This window comes from Protopterus annectens, chromosome 8.part0, assembly GCF_019279795.1.
Source record: "Protopterus annectens isolate FY-2018-M chromosome 8.part0, PAN1.0, whole genome shotgun sequence".
Lineage (NCBI taxonomy): Eukaryota > Metazoa > Chordata > Ceratodontiformes > Protopteridae > Protopterus > Protopterus annectens.
This window is the reverse complement of record NC_056741.1, coordinates 1,235,384,717-1,235,405,096: the sequence shown is the minus strand read 5'-3', so window position 1 is coordinate 1,235,405,096 and position 20,380 is coordinate 1,235,384,717. Positions and strand designations below refer to the sequence as shown.

General features: G+C 42.4%; 1 protein-coding gene across 1 annotated transcript in view; it reads right to left on the bottom strand.

Moving 5' to 3' along the window:
- LOC122809329 (cyclin-dependent kinase 17-like) overlaps nucleotides 1-20,380 on the bottom strand; it is a gene marked incomplete in the record, with an annotated part of 1,699,239 nt that overhangs the window by 542,068 nt on the left and 1,136,791 nt on the right.

Here is a 20,380-nt window from a genome sequence, read left to right as displayed (position 1 = left end):
TAAGAGAGTGTCCTTGCTTTCTGCTTGGATGAGGCAGTCGTCCAGGTATGGATATATTTGAATTCTTCTTTGTCTGCAGTATGCAATTACTGTTGCCAGGCATTTTCTGAAGACCCTGGGCGCAGTAGATAAGCCAAAGGGCAGTGCAGAGAATTGGTAGTGGGTTGAACCAGCAATGAAGCGGAGGTATCTTCTGCAATCTTGTCTGATAGGGACATGCAGGTATGCCTCCTTGAAGTCTGTTACTAGTCAAGCTTTCTTGCCCAACATGGGAAGAAGCTGTTGTAGTGTTAGCATCTTGAATTTGGGTACTTGCAAGAAGGTGTTTAGAAATGAAAGATCCAGAATGGGTCTCCAAGCATTGTCCTTTCTGGGGACTAGAAAGAGCCTTGAGTAAAATCCTTGGCCTTGCTCCTGTGTAGGCACCAGGTGACTGGCTCTCATGTCCATGAGAGCTGTAATTTGTTTTTGTGCCTCTGCCCATTGATTTTGTGGCAGGTTTGGCATGCCTTTTATCCTTGGCAAGGTGTGGAAATGGAATCTGTATCCTTGTGAGATAATGTCTAGGACCTATTTGTCCTTTGTGACGATGCGCCAGTTGTCTGCAAAAAGTGCTAATTTTCCTCCCAAGGGAGCTGCCAAGAGAGTTTTGCTTGGCAGTTTGAGGTTTAAGTCATTGTGTTTGCCTTCTAGTAGTTTGGGACCTGTCTTCTCCTCCCTTCTGTGTTGCAGTGCCCCATTGGCGAGGTTTGTAAAGGATTTGTGCTTGTCCTCTGCCCCTTGGGCACCTGTATTTACCCCTCTGTGGTCTGTCAGAAGCTGAAAAGGACCAATTTTTTGTTGGCCAATTTCTGCTGAAGCGTGGGGGCTGTACCTGTAAGAAATCTTTGACTGTCTGCATGGATTTTGCCTTATCCTCCATTTTCTTTAAAACCTCTTCTGCTTTAACCCCAAATAAGACATCACGCTGTAAGGGTGCATTTAGTAACTTTGCTTTAACATGATCAGGCAGAGTTTGTTCCTTTTAACCAAGCATGCCTACGTATAACAGACCCAGTAACAGCTGCTCTACAAGAAGCTTCCAAGGAATCAAATCCACATTATACAGTATATGTTTGCCCATCTGTTCAGCTGCATGCAACAGATCCTGCATTTCCTTGAATTCAGACTGTTGAGGGTGCGTGCTCATTTTTTGTTTTATTTGAGACATTATGAGTTGCTGGTATTTAAGCATGTGAAATTGACAATTTAGTGCTCTCATAGCCAGAGTAGTGGAGGTGTAAACCTTCTTCCCCCACTTATCTAGTGCTCTGGAGTCCCTTTCAGAGGGTACAGGATTTTTGGCCATAGAAGCCTTAGCCCCCTTGGGACCCTGGCAGATAGTCTCTGGATCAGCAACAGGGCTTTTGAAAAGGAATTTGTGTGATTCAGGCACTCTATAGTATCTATCTGGTTTGGCTGGAGCAGGAGGCATAGAGTCTGGATTTAGACTAGATTCTAAATAAACATCATCCACAATGTCTAAAACTGGGGGGGGGGGTAGCAAGTGGTCTGTGCTGGGGGAGTAAAAGAAACTCTCGGAGCCTTTTCTTTGAGTCGGAGTAGTCGTGACCTTCCTAGCGGAAATGTTCCCTCATGGTATGTAAGGTTTCCCCAAAGGAATAGTCTTCTGGGGGAGAGGCTGAGGGAATGGAATCTTCAGCATCAGAATCTTCAAAAGGGGGAAAGGAGTAATCCTGTTCCTCAGAGGAGCCTGAGGAAATAAGACACTTGATCAGAGGAGGCATAATCCTCCTCTTGTCTGGGCCTTTTGTCGGGGGGGGGGTTGGGAACCCTTGATTAAAGAAATCAAATCTTCAGCCATTTTAAGCATCTGTTTCTTAGGCATGGGGCCATGAACTGGAGACTGAAGTGCAGTCTTTTTTGGTTTTAGAGGAGTCTTAATCTTAGCATAAGATTTTATGGTGAGAGTAGTCGGTCTGAAGACACCTTTGGAAACCAAAGGTGTTTCTACAGCACCGGTTTCTCCTTCTGCAATGTCGTCGGTAGGGCCTAAAGAAAATGGCTGCGTCGGCCTAGAACTCTCAGCTAGAGAATCCAAAGCGGTCTGGGGTTCCGATTCTGCGGTAGCCAGGGGCTGCGTAGGCACCTCACTAAAAACCGGTAGTCGGTTGTTTCGACAGCATACTGTAATTAAACTTTCTACTGAAGTAGTGTCGTGCAAAATCAAAGCGTTGCTTTATAGTTCGCTTATTGAACCTATCACACAACCGACAAACATTAACGTCGTGGTCTGGGCCTAGGCAAGGTATACAAAAAGAATGAAAGTCCTTATGAGGTATTTGCTTCCCACAAGAAATGCAATTAACTTTTTCTGACATCGGACTGAGGCAAGAAAAGGTTCCCCAATGGGGTACTTAGCTTTGAAGACTTTGGACTGAAACTCGATTCGAAAATCGCAGGTGTCAGCCGACCGGCACTTGCGAACTGCTTCTGCTTCGGGCACCGCGTGGCAAGAAAGACTGAAGAAAATGGCGTCAGATGCCTCTTATATACCCCTGGTGCACTGACGTCAGGGAAGAAGAGACAGCAACCGACGCCGGACCAAGACTTTGGAATTCTGGCCGACTGCGGGACCGCCTGACGGCAGATAACCCAAGTGTGATGACTGCAGCAGGGTAACACGATGAACATGGTCAGGAAACCACAGCAATCAAAGACATCATATATATAAAATCTAGCAATTAACTCTGGTCTCAAAACAATAGAATCTGCTGGTTCAGGCTCCACAGCTCCAAGCCCTGAGATCAAAAAGTAATAAAATGCTTGACTTACCAGCTTTCTTGCAGCACAGTGCACTGTTACATTTTTGCAGTTCAACATCTAATACAGTCTTCTCACATTTAAGAGAACTAGTCTATGGCTTTCATTAACATTTACAAAGAAATAGAATTATCTATAAAATTCTATCTAACTAGGCTGGCAGCCTTCACACATCTTCACATGCAGTACCAAGTCTTGAGACTTACTGCCATGTAGAAGCATGTGGTCAGCATGAACAGGGTCTTTCACCAGCCCCAGCCATAAGATGTCCTTCACCGTCCGATGTAATGATCATCAGTGAAATAAAGATATGTCGGCACCTACTTCAGGTCTTTCTTGTCTGAAGTACTGGAGTCCAATGTCCCTCAGGTGGAGCAAGAACTGCCCCACTGATCCTACTGACAAGAAGCTAAAGAAGCAGGGACTAGGGAGGGGATGATACTGGTAGGACACCCACCCCAATCCCTTGGGTGAAAAGAAGAGGTATAAGAGTAAGTCATCTACACAACTGTACTATGTTTATTGTAGTCAACGTTGCAGTACTTCGTTATGGGAATACTCCCAAAGCTTCTTTATTGGGGAGGTTGGACAGAGTTTTTGTCCACAGACAGCAAACTCTGCAAAAGAGTACCCAGCTCTAGATCTGGACATGGGACCAAGATGGCGGTATTTGGTGAAGGTCTGTAAAGAGGACCAAGTGGCTGCTTCTAGGATGGTCTGTAAAGGGGCTCCTTTCAAAAATACTATGGACTTGACTTTTGCTCTTATTGAGTGGGCTCTGACTTTGTCAGGAATCTTTTTACCATGTTGAGAATAACAAAGAAATATAGTTCGCAATCCATTTTAAATGGTCTTTTTTCCCCACAGGCCTTTCCTGTTTACCTTCTACAAAGGCCATCAATAGCTAGTAAGATCTGTTAAGAAATTTTGTCTTATGTAAGCAGAATCTTAGCTGCCTATGTACATCTACGGAATGTAGTATTCTCTCTTCCTTGATCCATGGATTTCAGAAGAATACAGGGAGATGAACAACCTGGATTAAAGAAAACTCTGACACCACCTAGGGCAAGAAGGAAAGGTTAGTTCTCAAGGTAACTCTGTTCGTATGAAAAGTGAAGAAGGGCTCTTTGTACATCAGGGCTTGTAACTCAGAGAAACACCTGGCTGTGGTTAATGCCAAGCAGCAAGGCTGTTTTCCATGTAAACAAGATCCTCATTATATTGCAAAAAAAATATTGCTATATTAACTTATCAGTTAGTTTAATTGGGTTAATGCCACTGTTTCTTGTGTCAAGGGTGCAGGGTTCAAAGCCTTTTTCCTCAATCATTTTGTTCCTGTTTTACTTGTTATTACATTATCCCTGGTGTCTAGTGGCGATGCAAAGGACTAATATCCTCCATGGGAAGTGAGAGAATACAGGGTTTAAATCCTTTTTACCCACCCAAGTCTTGCTTAAGTGCCGTTACGGCACCATGACTACAATTATTCTTGGTGTCTAATGTTTCCCTCAGGTCTTTGGTTCGTGCCTTTAAAGCACAATGTAAGCATTATCACTAGTGTTTAGTGCTCCCTCAACAACACTGCAGAATTTGCTTGTTAGTCTAAAGAAGTGTGTAGGTATGACAGCCTCCAAGCCTCACAAACACAGACACGTACATTTAATTTCATACCCTTTCACAACCATCTTCCCCATCCAATCCCACTCCAGAACACACTTGCCTATTCACCCACAGACATAGACACAGACACACCTAACCTACTCAGTCACTAACTGCCCTGCTCCAACTTCCCAGGCAGGTACACTCACACACAAAGTCATACATGCACTCAGTACAGCAGCTAGGGTGGGGTGAAGGGGCAGCCACCCAAGGCACAAAGTATTAAGGGTTCTATCAGCAGATGCCGATTGGTTTTCTGGGCAGTGCACTACCGCAGAATGCCAACACTGCAGCTGAGGTCAAAAGTGAAGTGCTTTAGCATTCCATGCATGGCATAAACTTTAGGAGTGGCTACAAATGCAGCAAGTGGTTTGCTACAGTTTAAATGGAAAGAAGATGATTTTTTTGTTAGAACTGAAGCAGTGAAAGGAAAATAAATCTTTGCTAACTGGAGTTTTGGTGGTACTAAGCTTGCAATCACAAGAATGTCACTGTCTGAGGAAATATATAGGATTTTTACACCTAATGGTAATTTAAGTTTTGTACTTACTAGAATGACAGATTTAGTTGGCCTCTGTCCTTACATTAGAATGGATGGACGGGTTATCAATGGAGCCTTTTGCTTGGCAACAAGAACTCTTACTAGCTTGAGCTCCTCCTCTCCTCTCATAACGCACTGCCTTCAAGTTAGCTCTTCATATTGAGTACAAGCATCATTCTAGAAAAAGAAACTAATGAAAAGAGAAAATAATCCTTTAGGATATGTGACAATTTAGCACCTATCTGCCAGTTACAAGTCTCTAGTGCTCATCTAGGTTCCTCTGCATAAGACAATTTAAAGGGGGATAGGTGGGGGATGCTTCCAGTGTACCAACAGAGGCCAACTAAATATATCACTCTAGTATGTATGTAACCTATGCATTAATGTTGTCCCAGTCTGTGTACTGGAATGGATGGACAGAATCCCCAGCAGGTCATGGTGGAATCAAGACACTTCTGACAACTAAAACCCTGAAAGGAGGCACCAGATCTGGATAAGAAATCATGTATGTGATGTTTAGCAAATATTTATAAGACCTTGTAGGAACTACACAAATTTTATCCAAAGGCAAATTTCTGAGAAAGGCTGAAAAAGTAGCTTGAGCCCTGGTAGAGTTCTCTTGGTTTGCAAGGTAACAGCTTACTGCTAAATGTGTAGCAAAGTTACAGTCAGATAGCCTTTTGGATAATGATGGTTTTACCACTTTCTAACCTCTTTTCAATTTGGAAAAAAAAAGACAACTTGTCATCTTTTCTAATTCTTTTTCCCTTTGTAGGTAAAACTTGAACTGCCTGTGTGATCTAAGCAGTGTAGTCAGTATTCAGCCTTTCTGGTATAGTTCGGAAAGAGCATTGGTATACAAATAGATTGATTTAGATTAACTTGAATCGCAACACTGGGCACAAAGGAGGAAAATGTTCAAAGAGATAATCTAGCTTACTAGAATACAATGTATGGAAATCTGGAGGAAGAGCATGCAAACCCTGACATTTGTCTAACAGAGGTAATGGCCACCAAGAGAAGAGTTTTCCAGGACAGGTAGTTTATTTTGTATGAACTGGTAGGTTCAAATGATGGAAGCAAAAATGTTTTTCTAATACAAAATGCAAGTCCCATGGAGGAGAAGGTCAAGTCAATGCTGACCTGGAATGAAATACTCTCTTTAGGAAAGATCCACAAAGGTTATGGAAAATAAAGATGATTATGTGAAACCATGGTGAAAGAACGAAATTACAGCTTTGATGAAGTAACTAGCTCTGAATGAAACAATTCCATCAATAAAATGTCAGGATTTTAGGAATAGGGGCTGAAAAAAGATCTAAACATTATTTGCTTATCCATACAGAGAAAAGTACAGTTGTGTAAAAAATCTTACCATAACAGTAGATGTCCTTCTCTTCATTGCTGCAGTATTCTTTACCTAAGAAATCTCCTGCCAAGGATATCCCAACATCCAGCCAGTATACCAAAGCCTTTGGTAATTATAGGCATTATACACCACACGTATGCTCCCTGTGCACAACATAGGGAATAAAGGTGATGTACAGACACCCACATGCGCACAGGTGGAACAGAATGCCCCTAGAGACAAGCAGAATATGTCCATTCAGAAGGAGAAAAAGTAAAAAAGAAGATGAAGGATCCTTCAGCCGGGAGGGTGAGAAACTACAGGGCAAGAGCTAAAATAGTGGGGTTAGCATGGAGCTAATACTGCGACACTGAAGAGAAGGACATCTACTGTTATGGCAAGATTTTTCACAACTGTACTACATCCTTCCATATCATTGTTTCAGTATTCTTCACCTAAGGGAGACTACAGGCGCTCAAGAGAAAGCTTGCAGGGAGGAGGGCACAGAACAGCCCTCTACAAACTCATGCAAGATAGCCCTGGCAAAGCCTGCCCTGGCCTTGGAAATAACATCCAGTGTGCAATGCTTAGTGAAAAAAAGAACAGATGAACAAGTAGCAGCCTTAAGGATGGAACTGGTATCCAAACCCATGAAATAAAGCACCTGAGGAGGCAACTGCCCTAGTAAAATGCATCTTTACTGACAATGAAAGACATTTTCAATGAAAGGAATAAAAAACAAATGGCCTTAGAAATCCAGGAGGATATATTTTTTTTTTTTTTTAGAAACCGCCAAAGCCCTAGAATGAAAAGACACAAATTGCTGATCAGACTTACAAATAACTTTAGTTTTATCCAAATAAAATTTGAGTTGTCTATGCAAATCCAAGGTTTAAATAATCTTTTCAATGGCAGACTGTGGAGAAGTAAAAAAGGAAGGAAGATGAATAGACTGATTAACACCTCACTGACCACCTTGGGCATAAAAGAAGGATTAGTAAGAAGAGACACACAGTCCCTGTGTAAAACTAAGAAAGGAGTAATAGCCATGACAGCCTGAAGTTCAGACATCCTCTTGGCTGAACTGAGAGCCTAAAGGAGAGCAGTCCACCAAGTACAATGTTGTAAAAAAAAAAATCTGATGATGCAAGCTCAAAAGCCTGAGCCAATTTTTCAAGTACAAAACTGAGGTCCCAGGAAGGTGGAGCAGGCTTCCTCAGAGGCCTGATATGAAGGACGCTTTAAGAAACTGCTTTACCTCAAACCTAAAGGCCAGAGGAGGAGAACATGGCAGACAAGCAGAAATTGCTGAAAGGTGAGCTTTAAATGAAGAATATGCCAACCCAGCACAGAGCAAATCACACAAATAAAACAGAAGCAGAGGAACACCCACAGGTAGGGGATCCTGGTAGTGAGAGAGGCACCCGACAGAAAATGTATTCCATTTGGATATATATGACTTCCTGATAGTAGGGTTTCCTGGCCTCCTACAGAACTCAAGAAAAAGTCCTCAGAAAAGAGGTGCCTGAATGGGATCAAAACTCTATCACTCACAGTTTCACTTGAAGAGTGGACAAGTGAGGATGGATAAGAGATCCCTTGTCTTGTGTGAGAAGGATCACCCGGTGAAGTAACTTGTGGTGACTGCCACTGGCCAGGTGAAAAAGAAGGGAGAACCAATGTTGTCTGGGCCAAAAGGAGTTACCAACAAGTTTTTGGGGGAGTCATGCCTGATCTTGTGCAGGGCCCTCAGAAGCTGAAGAAGGGAAGGGAAGGCATACAGAAACATCCCCTTCCAGGGAAAGGATAGGGCATCCAAATTCCAACCAAAGGACTTGGGACTCTGGAACAGAAGAGAGGAAGTTGTCTTTTCAAAGGGGAGGTAAAAAGATGTGAGGAATACTCCACCAATGGACAATGTCCAGAAACACATCTCTGTGAAGCATCCATTCGTGAGCCTCCATTCGTGAGCCTATGTGCTAGACCTGCTCAAAGGGTCTGCCACTACATTCTGCTCGAAAGGAATGTAGACAGCCTGAAGATTCACTTGACACTGGACAGCTAGACCCCAGTCCTGAAGAGCGAGCCTGCTAAGAATTTTGGACCGTGTCCTCCCTTGCTTGTTAACATACTACATCACTGTGGCATTGTCTGTAAAAACTCTGAGGGGCCCGGGAATAAGAGGCCTGAAGAGCTAGAAGAATTGTTCTCATCTCCTTGATATTGATGTGGTTTGACCTCCGATGAACAGGCCAGACACCTTGGACCTTGAGAGAACTGAAGGAAGCTCCCCACTGTCTGTCTGAAGCATCTGAAAAGAGCTCCTAGCATGGTGAGGTTGGAAAGGAAGCAATGGACTGAGAGAAAGGTGATGAATCCACCACTGAAGTTCAAGCTTGAGACAGGGAAAGAAGGGAACTAAGAAATACAGGCAATGGCACTGTTGAAGCCACACTGACGATGTACCACTTGAGCTTTCTCATATGGAGCTTGACCACAAGCATCAAAGGAATGGTAGAAGCCATAAAGTCTAGCACCCTTAGAAAATCCCTGGCTGAGACTGAAGCCAGAGGAAGAACAGACTGGAAAACAGCCATCAGTGATAGAGCCCTGGGGGGAAGGCAGGGATGCCAGCATGGGAATGGTCTGGATCCTGCAACCTAGAAACACATGATCCTGGAAAGCAACCAGGACTGATTTTTGAAAGTTTATAGTGAACCCCAGTCTTTGCAGCATGGAAACATTAAACTTGAGGTCCTGAAGTAGAACCTCGGGAGAACAAAGCTGAATGAACAGGTCATCCAAATAAGGAAAGATATGAACCCCTCTTATCCTGCAAAAGGCAATGACAGGAGAAAGGCATTTGGTGAATACCCTTGTGGCAGTAGAAAGGCCAACAGCAAAGAAGAGAACTGCAAATGCAAAGAAGAAACCGAAATGCAAAATACTTCCTGAAAAAGGGATGGATGGGGATGTGAAGGTAGGCATCCTTGGGATCCAGAGATACCAGAAATGTCTGGGGAAGAAGAAGAGGGTACAATGACTGACGGACCAACACACACACAGAGAGGGGACCTTTAGAAAGGTGTTCAGATGAAAAAGCTCTAGAATTAGTCTTCAGGTGCCCTGCTTCCTAGCGACCAGAAACATTCTGGAATAAAAACCCACCTTTCCTGGGTGAGAGGCAAAACTTGAATGGTGCCCTGGGCCAAAAAAGCATGAAACGCCTCTGGAAAGAAAGGAAGTTGTTCCTAAGGAGGTTGAGGGATGTCCAGAAAGGGAGGAAGAGATTTCCACACCATGAAATACCCCTGGCTGATGATGTGCAGACCCCAAGAGTCTTGTGTGACCCATAACCAATTTGGAAGGGACAGGGAAAGCTGAAGGTACAATGGAATCTGACTTGGGAAGCAAAATATCAGATGCAGCCTGGTTTGTCCTGAAAAGGAGGTTTCTGGGAAATAGGCATCTGAATAGATTTAGCTGGAGGTATATGCCTAAAAACTTTTTTACTTTTGGGTGGAGGGTGAGACTGTCTACAAACAAAAGCAGATTTGGAAGGATAATTCCTCTGAAACTTGGGGAAAGGAAACACAAAAACATGTTTCAACTCCTATAAGGCTTTGCCCTTATCCTGCAATGATTTAAAAAGTTCAGTAGCAGAAGCAGAGCCAAAAAGACTTTTACTGTCAACAGCAGCATCCAATAACTTATCCTTAATGTTATCAGGTAAAGCCAGAAGGCAAAGTGTAACACCTCGGAACAGAACCAAATGCAGCAGCCTTAGAAGAAGCATCAGCTGCATCATGAGTACACTTAAAGGAGTGATGAACCACTTGAAAGGTAGAACCCAACAAGGAAAGGGACAAACCTTCCCTTCAGAATCAGGAAGGTCAGAAACTATCTGAGAAACCCAAGAAAGAAAGGTTAAAATATACCTAGTAATATGAGTCTGGTAATTGACAGACCTAATAGCTAGGGTGTCCAGTCATTCCATGGCCCTATTATCCTTGTCTGAAGGAAGCAGCTTATAGAAGACAACAGCTTAGAGGGTTTGTCAGAAAAGAAAGACATCATAGAAGGATCAGCAGGAGGACATTTACACAGAAATTTACAGTCATGAGGAACCTTGTAAAATCTGTCAGATTTTTGGGGAGCTGGAGGCTGAGAATCAGGGGCTACAGAAGCTACTAAAAATGTATTTAGGAGGACAGCCAGAATTGGAGGAACAGCATGATCAAGTGAATGCAGCAGTCATGTTTGCACAAATTCTACCTCCATCCCCTATCCTCAAGAAAGAACTCAACCACTTTCTATGTATATATCTGAGATCAAAGAAAGTGAAAGAAATAATGGCCACAAAGCATTTCAGCTTGCTGCTCCCCGCCAACAAGCCATAGCTGATTTTTTTTATAAAGAAGACATAATGATCATGGTAATGTATTTTATCTTGATGGGCTCCTAAACATGCCCTCTCCTTACATGCAAATGATTGTCTAACAATAGTCATGTAACCACCGTTTGCTTTTATAAACTGCCTGCCCACCCAAAGACAGCAATCTGTGTACACATTTTGTTTTTCGTTGTGCTAAAAATTGGTTGTGCTAAAAATGAAAGATGTAGCAAATACAGTAATACGTTTCATTTACTTCCTGACAAGATACCAATTAACTTATGATCATCTCACAAAAGCCTGATCACAAATGATCACAACTGCCACAATGCAAACACGAATGTGAATGGCATTCTGAAACAGAAAAAAAAAACGAAAAAAAACCACTGTAGGGGGATAATCCCCCTACATGCCCACCATGGCAGAGTGAATTCCCTATATTCTTGATACTTGCATACATTAACTACAAGGTTTCATCATGACAGGAAAAGGGGAAATCTGCAGCACAGAGTCAAGTCAACCTTTTAGGACAAAGTTCATTAGTTGCACACTAGTGGTAGAACATGAGTGTCGCTCAGTAGTGTTCTGCAAACAAGCCTGGCTCTTATTTCAACTTACTGCTCTTGGACAAATATCCTAACACCCCAACTTCGGATGAGCCATATCAATATTTCTTTAATAGTGATGGTGCAAACTGCCCTTTTCTTTCACACACAGTAGCCTATATCTACACCAGAGACACTTTCTTTGAGCATCTCTGACATTGGATTGAAATGAAAGAGATACATTTCAACTTGCTGTTCCCTCTCTGTCTCACACACCTTCCTGGCACAGCATACTACAGGACAGCCTTTACCTTCTAAGGACAGCCCCTCTATCCATATGCTTCAGCATTCAACTGTGATTAAAGTGAAAGAAATAATCAATCAGACAAATTCTGCCCCAAACAAGATGTACAAACGATCATTTAATTCATAAATGCTTACATCTTTATCTATGTTTTCATTTAACACCCATAGCTCCTTAAGGCATCCTAACATATTTTGAGACAGGTTTTCTTAACGATGTGTTTTATCAGTTAAATACAGGCGCCATAGGAAAAGGTGAGATGAAAGTGACAAAAACACCTCTAGAGCACTGTTAATCTATGCTACCCTGCAGTGGCGATATTAATGAGCTTTTCATTTTTTGCATGTTCATATTTAAGTTCATATTTTATACCTCACACAGCTAAATGCTATTTGAAGGGAATGGCAAGACATGCCATGATGGGAGACAGCAAAATACACTGACACTATCCATTTATAACACACTAATGGAGATACTGAAAGTTCTTTGTTAATATTTATTTATTTTATTTATTTATTTTACTTATTTATTTTACATTTGTTGACCAGGTTAGTCTGACTGAGCTTAGTGGCCCATTTTCAGCAGAGACCCGGGGAGAAAAGCTCCTCGGTAAGATACAATTTTATTAAAAAGGTATTACACTAAAATGAGAAATATACATTACATACAATGTGGTCAGCAGTTATACAGTTTTAGTTTCAATCCTGAGGCAGTGCTTAGAGTGTAGTGTTTACAGAGTTAAAAATTGTTCAGTAAGAATTATTATGTGCAATAAGTTGTAGACAGAGTTTGGCTAGTATGTTAGAGGATAGGGAGAGAGAGGTTAGGGCAGAGTAGATAAGGAAGAGAGGAGTGAAAAGGAAGGTAGTGAGTACAGGAAGTGAGAAAAACGGGGTGAGAGATTGGAGTAAGATAGTGAGTTGATCTGGGAATAGAGTATTTTAATACTTTTGTAGGAGGTGTTGCAGTGGAAGCGTGTAAGGGGCGGGTCATTGGTGTGAGGGTGAAACAGTTTAGGGAGGACGTGTACAGTGGCAGGACCAGATTGTTTGGAGGTATTCTCTGGTGGCTGTTTTGAACTTATTAGGGTGTGCTAGGGATCTAATTTCTAAGGGAAGTTTGTTCCAGGATATGGCAGGGTTACAGTTGTACAGGTTGCAGCCAATTTTGGTCTTGGGTTTATGTATTTGAATTATGAGGATATGCAATATTTATACATGTTTACTAATATTTCCAGGTCAAATGTATTGTGAACTATTTCATGACACCAGGTGAAACCTTAGAAATATTGAAAATAATTGTCTTTGATACTGGCACAGTACATGTTTTTATTGTTATTTACACCATTAAGCACAGTTTTTCATATTCCTGTAACCAAGCACTCTAGAGGAATTTTTCTGCTGGCATGTGAAAGCCCAGACATGGATAAACAAAAGTGAGCTGAAACTGCATGGTTAGATTATACAATTCTCTAGACATGAATAGCTGTTTGGGAAATATTAGAGAAAAATATTATGCTGGATTTGTGTACATTACAGTACTGGTGCACATACATTGAATGTATTATTATCATTGTGAAGATTTTCTACTGCTAATGATGACTGCACTTTTATAATAACAGGGATTCCGATCCTTGTATATTCCTTTTTGTCCACTCAACGTGGAACTTTTAATAATATTCATGGTTTACAAAATCTTGACATTCGTTTGTGTTATGCTTTTTAATTTAACCTTTCCAGAAAATGTTCTAAATGAAAGAATGTGTTTAGGGGACTTAGAAGTATGACATTCCACAGCTCAGAGGTGTTAATGAATCAACAACGATCATGTAATAGCCTTTTGCCTTCACACCCAGTCTGTCTGAATCCCCCTTTAGGACAACCACTTGGTCGGTATGCCTTTTCTGACTGTGAAAAAAGTAACATGATGGCTATAGTAATGCCCTTCAACCTATCTAACTCAAAGACAAATACTGACCTCTTGACAAGCCATGCCAATGGCCTTTGAACAATTATATAAACTGCCATCTGTTTTCAAACATAGCCTGGCTCTTCTCCCCCAAAGATGCCCACCTTTTGTGTACAAGTCTGATGACTTACTGTGAAGAAGGCAGAAGAAATAACCACATAAATGTATTTCAGTTTGCTGCTCTCAAGACAAATGTACAACCCCCCACCAGCACGCCATCAAAATAATCACTTAACAGTGATCACAAAACTGCCATTTACTTTCACATAAAGAAAGCATTCCAAAAGGCAGCCATCTTTTTGCATATACCTCTGACATTTGACTATGAAGTGAAAGAAATAAAGCTCACAGTAATATATTTCAATTGGCCTCTCTTAATCACAGCCTCCAACCTTGATCAGCGTAAAAAGAAGTTATGTGCTCACCAAAATGTTCCATCTGTGTTGTTCATTATCATTCTTCCTCAACTGTTGGGTTCAGATCCGATCCTCGGATCCGACTAGGCCGTTACTAAAGCTCATGGTAACCAAGAAGCTCTCAAGCTTGCCCCCTACCCATAATGCACTAGCCCTAAGCTACCTCAGATCTCGTTTACTGAATTTAAATGTTTACAAGCATAACTACAGAAGACTTAAACTTGCATGTGTTCCATAAAGGAAGAAATTATATCTGGAGCTCAATATAAAAGGACAGTGATGTCCTTCTAAGAATTCATTCCTCCAGAAGTTTATGAACAGAAGGGATGGGGGCTGGTGGGTGGGAAGTTGAGGAAGAATGAAAATAAGCAACACAAATGGAATGTTATGGCAAGTACATAACTTCTTAATCTGATGCTGGCAATTTTCATTCTGCCCTCAACTGCTGAGACAGAGTCACCAGCTACCTACAATCACGGGTGGATAAGGTAGGATATTCCTACACAAAGCTGAACCAAATGATGCTCTATCCCCAGAGACCAGATCCAATTTGTAATGAGTAACAAAGGTATGGGCAGTAGCCCAAATTGCTGCTGCATATACATTGCCCATGAAAGCTTTGGATAGAAAGACTGAAGACATTGCCAAGGATCTAGTCGAATGAGTTTGTGCCTGTCTTGGCAGGGTAATACCCAACTTGTCATATATAAATGAGATACAATCAATTTAGCCATCTGGCTAAAGTTACTTTTGCAACTGGTTTACCCAATTTCAGTTTTGCAAAGGAAACAAACAATTGGTCTGTTTTCCTGATCTCTCTTGTTGTATGCAGATATAAATGCAACTGCCTATGAACATCCAGTAAATGTAACATATATTCCCCCTTGTTTGCAAAATTAGGAAAGAATACTGGCAAATTAATGGATTTATTGATATTAGATTCTGACACCACCTTGGGAAGGAAGGATGCATTTGTTCATAGTGTCACTCTGTCCTTGTGAAAGATCAAGTATGGGGGTTTTGAAGACAAAGCTTGAATCTCTGAAATTCAACTAGCAGAGGTAATAGCTACTACAACAAAAGTTTTCCATGCAAGACATTTAAGTTCACATTTAGCTGCTGGTTCAAATGAGGAATGTATTAGTACCTGCCGTACCAGATTAAGATCCCATGAGGACTAGGGTCTTTAAACAGGGGTCTCAAAGGAAGAGTGCCTTGCAAGAAAGCTCTGCACAATTTATGAGAGACTACTGAAAAACCTTCAAACCCAATGTGAAACTTCGCTGTCATTGTTAACTGAACTTTAGTAGTTGAGCAACTAGCTCCTTCTTTAAAATGTAAAGGTAAAAACTCAAGTATACTATGTATCAGAGCTGAGAATGGGTCAATCCAATTTTGTTGTGCCCGGTAAACAAATCTTTTCCATTTACTTGTTCAAAGTTTTCATGTTGAAGGTTTATGGGAGGATAAAAGTATATGTCGGACAGGGGAAGTGAGCATAAGTTGTCTTGCTACTAGTGGAATTGGAGAAACTAAGCTTTTAGCCAGAGGTTTGAAATGTCTAGATGAATCATGCCCATCAGATGAGAAAGGAGGTCTGGAATCGGATCCAGAATCCAAGGTTGGTGAAGTAAGTCAGGTGAAAGGAAGGGAAACCAAACTTGTCAAGATCAGTAAGCTGCAATGAGGATGACAATGCTCTTCAACCTAACCGCTTTCTGCAGAAATTTTGGAAACAATGGGATTGGTGGGTGGGCATAAAGTAGACCAGGAGGCCAACTGTGAAGTAGAGCATCCGTTGGTGTCTCCCCTCTGGGGGAATTAGGCCAAAACAGCTGCTGCATTTGTTGTTTGGGGGGGGGGGGTGCAAAAAGATCACAGCAAGGTTTGCCCCACTGATGAAAAAATATTTCTGTCATTTTCTAGTTGACAGACCACTTGTGAGGTAGAAGAACATACCTGCTCAATTTGTCTGCTAGCACACTGGACTTCCCCGGAATGTGTATTGCTATGAGAAAGTGGTTGGATGTGATCACCCATTACTACACTCTGAGTACTTCTCAACACAAGGAGTATGATCTGGTCCCTTCTTGTTTGTTGATGTACCAAACTACTGACATAGTGTCCATTTCAACTGCAATAATCCCTGAAGGGAGAGCATCCTGGGAGGCTTACAATACTAACAGCACTACTCTCATCTCTAGGACAATGACATGCAAGTTGGTCTCTCTGGGGACCAAGTGCCTTGGATTGTTTTCCCCAGAAAGTGACCCCCACCCCAAATGGGAAGCATCTGTGGTCACTATGGCCATGAGCTGAATGGGAAAGAGCAGATGGCCTTGAAGAATGTGGTCTGATTGAATCCACCATCTGAGATCCCTCTTGCATGTTTCAGTGATTCGTACCAGAGTTGACATGGATCATCCACTGTAGAATTCTCATAAAATCTGGCCAAAGGTACTAAGGTTATTGCAGCTGACATTGATCCTAGAGCTTGAAGGACCAAGTGGACTGAAATTTTGGTATTGCAGATTATTTTTCTGACCCGAGATCTGACAGTTTGCACACTTGAGGGAGGTAGTGACGCTATCGTTGACTGTGATGAAACATGCTCATATAAATTATAAACTGAGTTGGCTGAAGTTGAGACTTTTCATAGCTTATGGTTATTCTCAGATGAGAGCAAGTCTGAAGAACCTGATCTCTTGCCCTTAAAAAAATGATGCCTGGTCAGACGGTAATGAGCCAGTCATCTAGATATGGAAACACCCGGAATCCTTGCAGTCTCAAGTGAGCTGCTACTACTGCCATGAATTTGGTGAACACCCTGGTGGCTGTGGTGAGCCCGAAGGGCAGAGCTCTGAACTGGCAGGGACTGAATTCCAGCCAGAAGTGTAGTTACCTTCTGGATTGTCTGTTCATCTTTATGCGATAGTAAGCATCCCGAAGGTCTGCTGAGCACATCCAGTCATCCTTGTCCAGAAAGGGGAGAATGGACTGAACTGTGACCATCCGAAACTTGGCATGTTGAACAGACGTTCAAGTTGTTGAGATCCATAACTATCACCAGTTCACTGTTTTCTTTGGCATGAAAAAGAATCTTGAGTAAGTTCCGGATTCTCTTTAGTCTGTTGGGAACTCTTAGATGACTGTTTTTTCTAGCAGCTTTTGTATATAAATTGCTGCTTCTTCCCTCTGACTGTGTGGGACATTGGGGATTTTTCTTGGGATCGGAGGTGGAAGGGAAAAGGGGATTATATAACCTCTGGATATGATCTTCTGCACACAAGTATCTTTTGTTATGTCTAGCCAAGCTACCTGATACAGGGATAATCGACTCAAGAATGCCTCCAGGGGTGGACAAACTGGCCTCCTTTCAGGAGTGCTGGTAGGGTCTGTCAGAGAAAGAATCAGTGGAACCCTGGTTTTGCAGGCTTCCTCTGCCATGGGGGTGGTGACCATCATTAGTTTCCCCCTTCTAACCCTAGGGGAACTTTCTCCATGTCTGTCCTGGAAAGAACCCTGGGACATCCTGAACCATATTTTCTGACCACCTTGTTGATTCCTAGAAAAAGATCTTTGAGGGGTTGAAAAATATACACCCACTGCAGAGAGGGTCCTTCCATCCTTCTGTCACCTGGATAATGTGTCCTTTACTTTGGGGCCAGACAAAGATGTGCAGTCAAAAGGACCACTGATGAATGAAGACTTAAAGGGCTCCGCAAAATCACGTAAGAGCATCCAAGCATGTCTCCTGATGGAAATGCCTGAACCTGTTTTGCTTGAGGTGCATTTGGTTGCATGAAAAATAAGTGTCATGAATGAATTTGAAATAGAGTGTAAGACAGCCAACCGAGAAGCCACAGATGATTGGGCCTCTGCAGCAATGGACCCTGACAGGGAATCTGACAGTTCCTTATTCAGATCCCTCTGTAACCTTGCAAAATGTGCCAAATAATTCAGTGACTTAGGACAAAGGTCTCTGAAGCATAGACATGCTTCCTAAAACTGTCCAGCACCCTAGACTCCCTGTTAGGGGGATGAACACTGGAACTCTCTTTGGCAAGTTCCTTTTTGGTGTCTGCTGCCAAAGCCATGGCATCAATAGGCACCCCTTTACCTCAAAATTCTTTCCCGAAAGTGGTGCCGGAGTCCTGTCCAGTCTCCTGGGTAAGGGTTCAACTGTGTCAGGTTCCTTCCACTCCTGCAGAGAGACCAGATCTATAAGCGCATCAGCGGGCTGAGTAACCCAGGAGGTAGATGAGCCAATACCAAAAGTCTCTAGAAATACAGACTCCTCAGATGAAGGGTTGCTGGCTGTCCAACCATCTCTCTGTTTCATGAATTCAAGGATGTCTCTTCATGAGACTTCGTCAGGAGGTGATCATGGGGACCCTTCACCTTCATCAAAGTCCATATCCTCTGTGATCGACTGTTGTGGAGAGTCCAAGTGCTTCCTTTGCACTTTTTCTTCCTAGGGACCTCCTCATCATGTGCTCTGGGGAGGTAATGGAAGAAATTGTAATACCCTGCTGGGAAGCCTGGGGTTCTCGGACTGGCTGTCCTTGTGGTACAGAATGATGAGGCTTAAAGGTAGGAGGTTGAAGATCCAAGGGGGTAGACCCATCCGTTCTGCTGGAGCAGAAAACACCCTCTTCACAACCTCAAAGGCTGAGTGTGCAGGAGAGAGAGAAGACCCCCCAGTGCCGAGAAGACTAGCTTCTTGGCTGCTGTCCTCCCCCACACTGAAAGCAATCTCCCCAAGAGGGAAGCCAGAGCAGAGCTAGCCAGTGCTGAGGCTCCAAGGTACAGAGAAGGCTGTGATAACTTCAGAGCTAACTCCAATGCCTCGGACCCGACAGAGAAGCTTAGTCTCCAACAGCCCTCTGGATTCAAAGGAACCAGAGCACTCCGAGTAGGCTTCGGTTCCAAAGATAAGAGTATCTTCAGATCCGAGCTAGACGGATCTGGAAAGCTCAGATTCAGGGACCCTGAAGCAACAGTAGGAATCAGAACAGGAACTTGAAGTGGCAGTGTACTCAAAGGACAGATCTCCTGACCCGAACTGGTAGGAGGCAATAAGACACCTGTCCGACTCTGTGCCGAGAGGATCTTCTGCACCGTTCTTTCCACATCTTTCTCCATCAAACTTCTGGAAGAATGAGCTGAAACAAGAGAGGGGGACCTGGACTGGTGACATTCCAAAAGCACACTTGAAGGAACCGGGTCTATGGATGCTGCGTATCTTGTCCTGGGAAGAGTTATAAGACTGGATGTAGTTGGATCTGATGGCTTTTTCCCTCGGATCCAAGGTAGTCGGATTCATCAATTTTTTCTCTCTCAGATCTGAGGGTGAGGGAGCTTTTGGATCTCATCAGATCCAGCTTGAGCCTTTTATTAGACAGCTCCAAAACCAGGATGGAGAAGAAGGCTTCAGCTCTTTACTTTTGGGGGACTGAGCACCAGATATTGCCTCTCCAAAAACAAATGGAAGCAATCCTTTCAAAATAAGTTTGGTTTTCCTTTCAACCAAAGCCCTTGGATTGAAAACATGGCAGATCTAACAATGTTCTTGTAAATGCAAAGGCCCAAGACAGTTAACACACAGAGATGGCATCAGATGCTGGTAGTTTGTGCCCACACAACACACTTTTTACACCCAGTGGGACCTTTTTTCTGACATTATACTAAAAACTATAGAAGGAAAATTCAAGTAAGAACATTTTTTTTGTTTGTTTAGAAAGACAGAAGTCAGGAGGTAGTCAAGAAAAAGCTATGAGCAATGGTAATAAAAGAGCTACACTAAGTTTATAGAGGGAAAAGAAATTACTAACAATAGTAATTTAAGAAGTACAGAAATACAAAAGTTAGAGAAGTAAAGTTACTAAGGTGATAGTAGAAATTTGAGTTCATACAATGTAAGGGACAAGAAATATAAAGATTTAGAGGATAATAATACACACTTATCTGAAAAAGCTCGAGAGCTAGTGTTAACCACGTCTTTCATGAAAAGCGGCAAATTGAGATCTGGAGTAGCTTAGGGCTGGTGCATTATGGGTAAGGGACAAGCTCAACATTTTTTTGGTTACCATGAGCTTTAGTAACAGCAGAGTTGGATCCGAGAATTCGATCCAAACCCAACAGTTGGGGGCAGAATGAAAACTGATATCAGATCAAATTTTAAAAAGGAAAAAAAAAAACATCTCTCCTGTACGCAGTGTGTACTTTTACCAATGCCCATCAATATCGCTAGTCACCTTCTGGTCTTTATTGAATAAACAAGATTACAAAAAAAAATCATCCCTGATAATAAGAGCATCTGTTCCCACTGAAATCTCTAGTCAAATCACCAGAAATATGAAATAAGCATAGAGACTGGTTGC